Source organism: Protomyctophum parallelum (genome assembly GCF_964188405.1).
Source record: "Protomyctophum parallelum genome assembly, chromosome: 11".
NCBI classification, from domain to species: Eukaryota; Metazoa; Chordata; class Actinopteri; order Myctophiformes; family Myctophidae; genus Protomyctophum; species Protomyctophum parallelum.
Window position 1 is genome coordinate 21,255,343 of NC_139707.1, and position 10,812 is coordinate 21,266,154.

At 46.9% G+C, this 10,812-nt stretch overlaps 1 pseudogene across 1 annotated transcript in view; it reads left to right on the forward strand.

Moving 5' to 3' along the window:
* Positions 1–6,964, forward strand: part of LOC310866925 (glycerol-3-phosphate dehydrogenase, mitochondrial-like) — a 13,999-nt pseudogene extending 7,035 nt beyond the window's left edge. Inside the window, exons 3-6 of the transcript in view lie at positions 582–746; positions 1,793–1,937; positions 3,064–3,258; positions 6,825–6,964. The product of the transcript in view is annotated as a glycerol-3-phosphate dehydrogenase, mitochondrial-like (transcript). The remainder of the gene's footprint in view (positions 1–581; positions 747–1,792; positions 1,938–3,063; positions 3,259–6,824) is intronic.
* The last annotated feature ends 3,848 nt before the right edge of the window (positions 6,965–10,812 follow it).

The window sequence follows — 10,812 nt, forward strand, 5'->3', positions numbered from 1 at the left end:
GTGTGTGTGTGTGTGTGTGTGTGTGTGTGTGTGTGTGTGTGTGTGTGTGTGTGTGTGTGTGTGTGTGTGTGTGTGTGTGTGAGTGTGTGTGTGGCGTTTAAAGGTAGCAAATTGTTTTTAGTCTTTGTGTGCAAAAACAGGCACAGGTTTTCAAATGACAGATTTATTCATTCCTACCTCGTTGCTTTTGGTATATTTGACAGCCCCACACAGTACATACACACCCAGTTCCTTCAATGCACATTCCCAAATGCCATCATCCTCTACCTTCTCCAGAGGAAACCCACCCCCTTACCCTAACGCCCACCCCCCGCTTCTCCATTCCCAGTACAGTAGAGGGGAGGGGAGGTGGTTTTAGTGGAAGAGGGGAGGGGGCACCGAGCCCCCACCCCCATGCTCAGGCCAAAGGGCCGCTGTGGCTTTAAGTGCGCTTGCTCCTTGTGTGGCCGGAGCAGCCATCCCGCTGATGTAAAGTGACAGGGACAGATGTGACATATCGGTTCCGACACACTTCCATACCACCAGTCACAGGCTCGGGGTGACTCACATCCCCCTGCTCTGGTCCTGTCCCCCCGCTGCAGGACAGCACAACGACGCTCGAATGAACCTCGCCATCGCCCTCACTGCTGCCAGGTACGAGGCTGCCATAGCCAATTACACTGAAGTGGTGCACCTACTGAAGAGGGCAGACTCTCAGACGGGGACCGAGCGGGTCTTCGGAGCGCGCTGCAGGGACGTGATCACAGGTAAAAGCCCCCTTCATCTCCCCCTCTCTTCCCCCCGTCTCTCTGTTCCCTCTCGCCTCGACCCCCCTCACAACGGGGGGTCCCCCTCCCCGCACCTCCAAAGGAAGCGTTGTTAATCAGTGCTATTTTGCACATAGTCATAGCACATCTAATGCAGGGGGCTTTTAATATTTTATAAGCATTTTATGGCGCAGAGGGCTACTAGAGATCTGGGTAGGGAGGGACATAAGGTGGAATTAGCGTACTCCAAATGGCCTTACGTACCTTTTAAATGTCATGCATAGGGGTGGCTTTGGAGAATAAAGCAGTAGGAGAGAGAGACAGTATTCTGAAACATTTCATGAATAACCAGATTTGAAGATCTCAATACACGACTGCCCCCCTGATGTTTTTTAAAGATGGTAGTCTGCTCTTGAGGGGATGTCGCACTTTGAGGGAGGCCTCATATAAGGAGAAGGGGCTTAGACAGTCGGGATGAATTGAGAGCACTTTTTTATTTATTTTTTTACCCCGTTTTCTTCATCCGCACAGAAAATCCGCACAGAAAATGTGGGCCGCAAGTTCATGTGGAAAAACATCTGACAAACTTGTTTCAATTTCTTTCCCTGACAGTGTCACCGGAGTCAAATTTGGAAGGGTAGTCCATCATTCAGCTTGTTGTCAAAACAGATCATTTACTAGCCTTGTGCTACCTTTCGATATGCATCCCCATTATACAACATTAGCTCGTCAACATCAAGCATCACATTAACAAACATTGCCCCTCCACGCTCTCAAAAGACTCCCTCAGTCACTGGCTCCCGGGCTGCTCTGTGACACAAAGAGGCGAGAGGGAAATTAGGTATGTCTGTTTCCTATTAATTACAATCCTGGGAAGTCTCCCATGGACACACTCAAGCCACTCTATTACGGTAGAGAGAGAGAGAGAGAGAGAGAGAGAGAGAGAGAGAGGAGGGGGGGGGGTGTTCGCTGATAAATTAATAATCCAGCTTGTCACCAGCTACAGATGAATAGCCCCTGGTGATTGATGCTGTTTTCTTTCATAGGGCAGGAATTTGATGTCAGAGCCAAATGTGTTATCAATGCCACGGGACCTTTTACGGACGTGCTACGGAAAATGGATGATCAGACGAACCCCAACATCTGTCAGCCCAGTGCCGGGGTGCACATCGTCATTCCGGGCTATTACAGGTAACTAACGATGGGCCCCTACGTCTCTGTCACTGACCCCCCCCCCCCTCTGACACACACACACACACACACACACACACATCACCTGCTTCTCCTTAGAGCTGCTGCCTGATCAATTCATTAGCCAACGGCAGTAGAAAGTGTTCAGACCCAGGCAACAGTTCAGGTCACAGCAACCAGGCAGATCCTGGCTGGTCTACAACAACCAGGCAGGTCCTGGCTGGTCTACAACAATCAGGCAGGTCCTGGCTGGTCCAACTGGTTCAGACCCAGGCAACAGTTCAGGGCACAGCAACCAAGCAGGTCCTGGCTGGTCCACAGCAACCAGGCAGGTCCTGGCTGGTCCACAACAACCAGGCAGGTCCTGGCTGGTCCAACTGGTTCAGACCCAGGCAACAGTTCAGGGCACAACAACCAGGCAGGTCCTGGCTGGTCCAACTGTCTCCCCCCATATGACCCGCTCCGACATCGACATGAGCAAGTGCTCAGCATTACAGAGAGCCTCTGTTGATGCTGTCTTTTCTTCCTGACATTTATTTTTCTCTTGTTGGTTTGATTCCAGGAGGAATCAAGATCCCCTAAATCAGGAAGTCATCTAGTACTGTATGTCATTTGTACCTATAGCACTACATCCAGGTTTCTAAACGGAGCTCTAGCCTGACTATCCCGTGGCAGAGGGTGCAAATGGACTTTCTGATTGGATTCCTCACTGCCTCCACTAGATCTGGGATTTCTACTTTCACGTTGATGCTTGTTATTTGTGTTCACAGGGGTGGGGGGTTAAAGCACGACTCAAGCCCCCCCAGCCCAACTTCTCTCCCCCTCTGCTTTTCCTGTGTGTTAAATTGAGTCAGCGCCCTGTGCATGTGTTTTAAACAGGACAATATGTGCACTCCGGGCCAAGGCTAGGGGAGCGGTGTCTGGAATTGAAACCAGCAGAATTAATCTCCTGGAAACAGCGCTGACAGGAGCCTGATTATGGGGTGTCCCCCCCACCAGCCAGCCTGCTCATGCACCCCCCCTCCCTCCCACCCCCCCACCGGCAGACCAAAGGTTAATGCAGTCTTCTTGTTTGCTCCCCTCCGCTACCCTTGCACCCTCCGCACACACACATACACACCTATAGTCCTGACAACATGGGCGCTGCTGGACCCGGCCACTCACGACGGACGCGTCATCTTCTTCCTGCCCTGGGAGAGGATGACCATCGCCGGGACGACGGACGCGCCCACAGAGATCACGCCACACCCCGTCCCCTCAGAGGACGACATCAACTTCATCCTCACTGAGGTCCGCAACTTCCTCAGTCCAGATGTGGAAGGTGGCTAGCACACGTACACACACACATGTACAGTACTTAAGCGGACACACACACACACACACACACACACACACTGCTCGTTTTAACAACATTAACCTATTCGTGTCCCTGTGTATGTGGGGTTATAGAGGGACAGGGAGTGATGCTTAGGCTACAGCTAACCTCAGAGCACTAACAGAGCATTTCTCACAGGCAGAGATAACAGAAAATAAAGAAATTAGTCATCACTGAGTGCGCGCCTACAACTTACGGCACACGTTAGGGAATCAGGCCTAATTCATAACAGCCATTTACCACGATAAATATACGTCTAGAAAACAGACCCCCCCCCCCCCCCAATCCCTGATTTACAAATAGCTGATGGAGCAAGCAGCTGACAGAAATAAATGAGCTAATCTGATGGCTGTGTAGGACTTCTACCAGATATTAATTTATCAGGAGGCCACAGAGTGCAGACAGATACAAATTCCTGTTTTAATTATGTATGGGGAGGCACACAGCAACCAGGAGACACTGCCACCACTACCACTATTCCTCTGAGCAACTTCGAGCCCCACTATATCCACCCTATCCCCCACCCTGATTCCATCTTTTTGTTTTCCTGTAGATTGCGTCGTCCCTTCACTTAAGACAAAATAGACATCGTCCGTCAACTCCCGCCGGTTTGAACCACCGGTCTGTTCGCATGAGACATTTTTTAAGGAAGTGGATGGGAGGGAGGGAGGGAAAAAAAACTTTACAACATTAAATTATATTGTTTTCGATTTGCAATCTTTATGAGGCCATCCTGGAGCCTCTTTGATGTATTTCCTTCCCTCTTGGAGAGCCTCCAATGGCCTTGACGACTGGCAGGCTTATCAAAACCTGGGGAGGCTTTATTGAATGAGTGACCAGTGGGTATCTAAACAGAATGCAGGGCTATTGATTTTTGGAGAAGTGGTCTAATTGTTTCTGGTAGACAAGGGCTTGTCCCGATTATTTGATTGATTAGCTTGATACCGGTCTGCCTCCTCGTCCGCCTCCCCTGGCCAGTTAATAGCACTGTAATCCCAATACGCCGTCTTATTTCTAATCCATCATCATTATCATGGCTGTACTCAGCACAAGATTAGTCCATAAGGGTTTTCTACATTCCTCAATATTAGCTCTGTGTTCTATATGCTAAAAGGGTGGGGGGAGTGAGATGTACTGTACAGAACATGGAAAAGAGATAGACATAACATTACTATGTGTATGTTTGTGAGAGATATGGACAGATAGCTGGACATAAAATTAGACAATGGCTTTGGCTCCCATGTCGATCTCGGACTTCATGTGGCCAATCTATGGCTCCATATTTGGGCAAGGTTTCAGCCTGACTTTCGATATACAATTTCAATTAAATATTTGTAAAAATATATAAAACATGTGTTTTATATATGTACGTGAAGGTAATTCCTTGGCCAACTGGCAGCGTGCACAAGACATTTGCCGCTGATCGGTTTGCGAGATTAGCCCTGGGACAGACAGACATTTGTATACATATATAATACATATACATACAGAGCCTTCACTGTAAAATCAGAGTGAGAAAGAGGGGAAAGGGAAGTGAGAGAGCAAGAGTGTGTGTGTGTGTGTGTGTGTGTGTGTGTGTGTGTGTGTGTGTGTGTGTGTGTGTGTGTGTGTGTGTGTGTGTGTGTGTGCGTGCGCGTGTGCGTGCACCGTACGCGCGGATGTGTGTCACAGCAGCTCTCCAACTCAGACCTCAGACCAGTGTGGGGGGCTCCAGGGCAGTGGGGTGACATGTGGCGTATGTCTGGGCGAGACCCTGGTAAAGTCCTGTGGTCACTAAAGTGAGCAGCGAGGCCCTGCAGCCCTGAGAGAGAGAGAGAGAGAGAGACGAGGAGGGGAGCGGAGGATGAGGAGCAGGAGGAGGGAGACAGAAGTGTGAAAGCGAGCGAGAAGAAGCCGGACAAGGGGGACTCTGCCATCGGTACTCCGTCCTTGCCTGTGGTCCTTTGTGCCCGGGCCGGTGTCTTCACTCATCCGTCTGAGGAGTGGGCTGGGGGGGGGGGCGCCTTTCGGGTCATGGGGGTGGTGGTGGGTGATGGGGTGGGGTTGTCACGTTGCATGGCAGTAACACCTCCGGCAAATGGACAGCGCCAGTGTCTCCTCCAGACCTCCCCTTAAGGGAGAGGAGTCGCCGTCGCTTCTCACAGTGACACCAGCATCTCACACGCACGCTCCGTCACACACACATGCACAGTGCACACAAACACACACAGAGTAAAATCACCAGTGTTCGTTAAATTAACTCCAACATTGTACAAATGGAACGAAAATTAATGGACCCACTCTGAGTGTACAAATGGACCAAATGGACTCTGGTTCCATTTGGTTCCATTTGTTCTCAGAGTTAAATGAACACTGAGGATTCTACAGCACACTGCTGCACTCAGCGCTAGTCTCCGTTAGCACTGTGTGTCCATTAGTGTGACTGGGGATGGTGCGTGTTTTAAAGACTGGGCTCTTTTTGTTCGGAGACTCTCTTTTTCTTGTTCTCTGTGATGGAATCTTTCCACAGTGCACCACAGTGTCATTCCCCGATCGTGAGTCAGCCGAACAAAGGAGCCATCAGTTGACTGTGTTTTTGGAATCAAAGAATGGAAAACCATTTTTTCCCCCCCTGAATATTTTCTGTCTTAGAAAATCCTATATTCCACAAAGCACTAAGTCACCCAGAAAACGTGTCTTTCCTTTGTCCATTGTAATAATTTCTATTAAAAATATAATTATTTTCTTGTGCTCATACCGTACAGTATGTGTTGTATGCCATTGTCAGTTCAGGAGGACTGCAGAAAAGGGAGCCCATAAATATCCCAGAGTTCCCAAATGTTTTTATTTTTGCAATTTTTCCTTTATGAAAATATTTTTTATTGTTTTGGGGAAAAGTATTATTATTATTATTATTATTATTAATGTATTATATTATTATTTTTTCTTTTGTAGGAAAGGTTTAAAAAAGTGATTTATTTCCCCCTTAAAAACAGGTCTGTAACACTGCATTATCAGTTTTCCCAAGGTTAATGCAGCTCAAGAGCCTGTTTATCATGCATAACTTTCACTGTGTACAGCCACAAATGGAGATTGTCTTAATTCGTGCACGTTTTATTGCCCATGTAAGGCTTTCCACCCCATAGCTACTCAACTGTCATAAATTTAAATATTGCCCTTTGGTAACAAGTTTGTCACTGTTTTATTCAGAAATATCAACCGCCCCATTATAGTGGCAGGTATGTTTCAATCGATACATTACAGCATATTAACATTTAATTATTTATGTCACTATGATATAAAACAACTAGATTGCAGAAGAAAATAGACAGCTGCAACTGTATTTTCTGGCTCTTGTAAAAAGAAAGACAAGAAATAGACATCACACTTTACTTTGGTTTGTGCACGAGTGTCTATCATGTAATACGTGTGTGTGTGCGTGCGAGAGCGAGCAACTCCTGCACCCACCCACCTCAGTTGTGTTTTCATTTTCTCACATGGATGCGTGTCCCCGTTGTCTCTGTGTGATGCAGTGAGATGAGGGGACGTTTTGGCAGCCTGGAGTGGCATCCGTCCCCTGGTCACAGACCCCAACTCCAAGGACACCCAGTCTATCTGCAGGGGCCACATTGTACACATCAATGACAGTGGCCTGGTTACCATTGCGGGTTAGTCTGCTCATGTTTCACATTTCATTTCACACGCACACACAATTATGTTTTATCAACTCACTTGCCTTTAAATCCCCTATATCCCATTAACTGTGCTGAACGAGCAGCATAATATTAGACAAAGGCTTCATTTGGATGCTAGTGCTTTTGTGTGTGCCTCTGTTATAAATCCCTCTTCTGACTAAAGAAAAGAGGACGCACAGCTCGTAGTCACGATGCTAGAAACTTTAATACACCAACGTTTCGGCAAGCAGGTTGCCTTCTTCAGGGTATATGATAAATAGATATAAAATAAAATAAAAATAAAATAAATATCTGTTCTGAAAATGACTTTAGCAAAACATTGAGAACTATGAGCCAGTGTCTGGGTGTGTTAAAAACACTTTCAAGTTCAACCTATTTTGGGCATGTCATTTATTGTCTCCGCCAGGTCGGGTAAATAAAGGTCATATACTATGTTTTTGCCCCTGTCTGTCCGTGTGTCTGTTTGTCCATGTTTGTTTGTGAACAGCTAATCTCCAGCACCGTTGGACAGATCGTCGTGAAACTTTGCACATACACTCCCAGAAAGCAGAAGATTTTTGTTGTTCTTCATATTACTTCTACAGAATTGCATTTTAATTTTAATTGCATGTATATTACAAGTTTATTTTGCTTATTTAATGATCAGCCTACTGTTAGTGATAGTAAAAATGATATCTGTAGAATTAAATAATGTTTCTGCCATTTCATAATTACAATATACAATAGAGCCTATTTTACCCCAACAGAGCAGCCACTTTCAAATAAGGAAAAAGTAATTAAATCTACAATTTGTAATATGTATGAAGATACATTCACAGAAGATAGATTGACTTTAACATTGTATAAATTATCGAAGTACATTGGACATCTGTATTATTGGCAAGATTGCTAGAGTAGTTTCACAAGTTATATGCAAAGTTGGTCTTTTAATTGTCTCTTGGCTTGGACAGGTTTTGCACCCTGTCCATCCGTCCTTCCGTCCGTGCGTCTGTCTGTGAACAGCTAATCTCCAGCACCGTTGGCATGATGGCAGCGAAACTGCACACACATATCCCTGGATGCCAGATCAGAAACCTTCGCATGGGCCTGTTCTAGCGCCACTAGGAGGCAGGGTTTTGCAAAACAAATGTTTTGGCAGTACAGATTGTGTCCAAACATCACGCAAATCGGTGCACAGTATCTCTATACTCATTAAACAAAACATGTCTTTCAGATTTTTCATATGGTGTGGCTCGCTTTCACCCACTAACCCTGCCGACACTGACAGCGAGTTATGCAGAATATGAGGTAGTGGGTTGAGTGTTTCTTTTCTCCTGTCGGTACTAAGCAGTTCCATAGAGCGACGATGTCGATTTAGGGAAGAACTGTCTAGCTGTCAGTATACATGGGAGGGGCCGTTGTTGAAAGCATGAGGAAAAAGAACAGATCTTGAAGCTAACAGCATGTGAAGTCGCGAGCGTTGTTACCTTGTAGATCTGTGCCGCAAATTTGTGATGTATATTGCATCAGACCATGTCCGGAAACCCGTTTGCTCATGCGCGCCGCCTACAGGACTAAATATGGGAGAATTTGGGAAACATTTAGTTTTTTTTCTGCTTTAATTGATAGTATCAAGTGAAGATTGACAGCAAAGAGGGAGGGAGAGACGGGGAGAGACATGCAGCAAAGGTCATCATGAACGGGACTCGAACATGCGCCGTGCTGTCAGGCCAGAGCCTATATGTGGCATGCGCCTGAAGCGCTATAGGCCGCCACAAACATTTGGTTGCCTAGCCAGAACCCTGGGCGATTTTTGTAGCAAGTTGGAAAGACAATTGCCTTGCTCTGAGTTAATAGGCCTCATACATACAGGCTGGGCCGGGTTTTTGAAATTATTCAAAAACTTTCAAAACCAGTGTATATAGCTTGTATATTTTGATCTATATCTATATTTGCTATTTTTTAAATATGGATGAAGAGGTAAATGGACCATCGCTCCATGGCAGAGCAGCCGTTAAAGCCCATGGTTTGACTCCGGGCCCCAGTAGGACGGTTTGACTCCGGGCCCCAGTAAGACGGTTTGACTCCGGGCCCAAGTAGGACGGTTTGACTCCGGGCCCCAGTAGGACGGTTTGACTCCGGGCCCCAGTAGGACGGTTTGACTCCGGGCCCCGGGCTCACTAAAAACGCCGGGACAACGCTCCACACGTCCCAAACTCTTCTCCCTTCTGGCTCCAAAACTGTGGAATGCACTTCCCATTGCAGTCAGAACTGCAGCATCACTCCCAATCTTCCGCCGTAGCCTGAAAACCCACCTTTTCAGACTCCATCATGGCCCTTAGCACTTACCCTAAACCCTTAGATAGCATTTCTGTTGGATTATATAGCATTTGATACAGACTTATAGCATGTTATGTAGACAGCACTGTAATTGTATTGTATGTAGTCATAGCACGCCATAGTACACATATATAGCATAGTAGTAAAGATGTATAGTTTATATGTATAGTGTATGTATAGTTTCACTATATAAATATTCCACTGTTACTTTCTTAGCTTACGCATGTTTCATGATAAATGCTTTTTATGTGATGTATTCCCATGCTTTGTTCTTGCTTAAATGTAAGTCGCTCTGGATTAAGAGCGTCTGCTAAATGCCTAAATTGTAAATTGTAATTGTAAATTGCCCCAGTAGGACGGTTTGACTCCGGGCCCCAGTAGGACGGTTTGACTCCGGGCCCCAGTAGGACGGTTTGACTCCGGGCCCCAGTAGGACGGTTTGACTCCGGGCCCAAGTAGGACGGTTTGACTCCGGGCCCCAGTAGGACGGTTTGACTCCGGGCCCCAGTAGGACGGTTTGACTCCGGGCCCCAGTAGGACGGTTTGACTCCGGGCCCCAGTAGGACGGTGTGACTCCGGGCCCCAGTAGGACGGTTTGACTCCGGGCCCCAGTAGGACGGTGTGACTCCGGGCCCCAGTAGGACGGTTTGACTCCGGGCCCCAGTAGGACGGTTTGACTCCGGGCCCCAGTAGGACGGTTTGACTCCGGGCCCCAGTAGGACGGTTTGACTCCGGGCCCCAGTAGGACGGTTTGACTCCGGGCCCCAGTAGGACGGTTTGACTCCGGGCCCCAGTAGGACGGTGTGACTCCGGGCCCCAGTAGGACGGTTTGACTCCGGGCCCCAGTAGGACGGTGTGACTCCGGGCCCCAGTAGGACGGTTTGACTCCGGGCCCCAGTAGGACGGTGTGTCTCATGCTAGAAGGAGCCAAAGACTGGACACCAACCATGTACATCCTACGGTCTGGGGGTGGATGAGTGTTATTGGGCGCGTTTATCAACAAGAACCTGCACAGGGAGCTTACGTGCGGTCAATTAACTAGATTTAAGCACTGTTGTATTGTAACTGTGACTGCACATATACCCTTGTTTTACCCCTTTTTTCTCATCATCTAGCTATATCATTATTCCTCACAGAGATTCAGGGATTAGCAGAGCTGCAGCTCCTCATTTCACTCCAGACATCTTGTTGAAATATAATCTTGCTTGTTGTTTTTTTTTATAGTGAGTGTCAAGTCAAACCCCACTTCCACTCCAAATGACAGGTAAAGGAATCAACTCCAATGTCCAACTCAAAGTCAAGTTTTATTTTCAACTTTTTGCACAGTTTCAGTTGCAGTTGCTTTTGTTGACTTGATTGGTTGATTGGTTGGTTCATCAATAAGGTTGAAAACCTTCGAACACAAAGAAACAGGTTTTAACAACAATGCAAAACAATAAACATCTTTTCAAAACAATAAGTTCTCTTTTTAAACATGGTTGATTTTAAACATTAAATATATACTGTA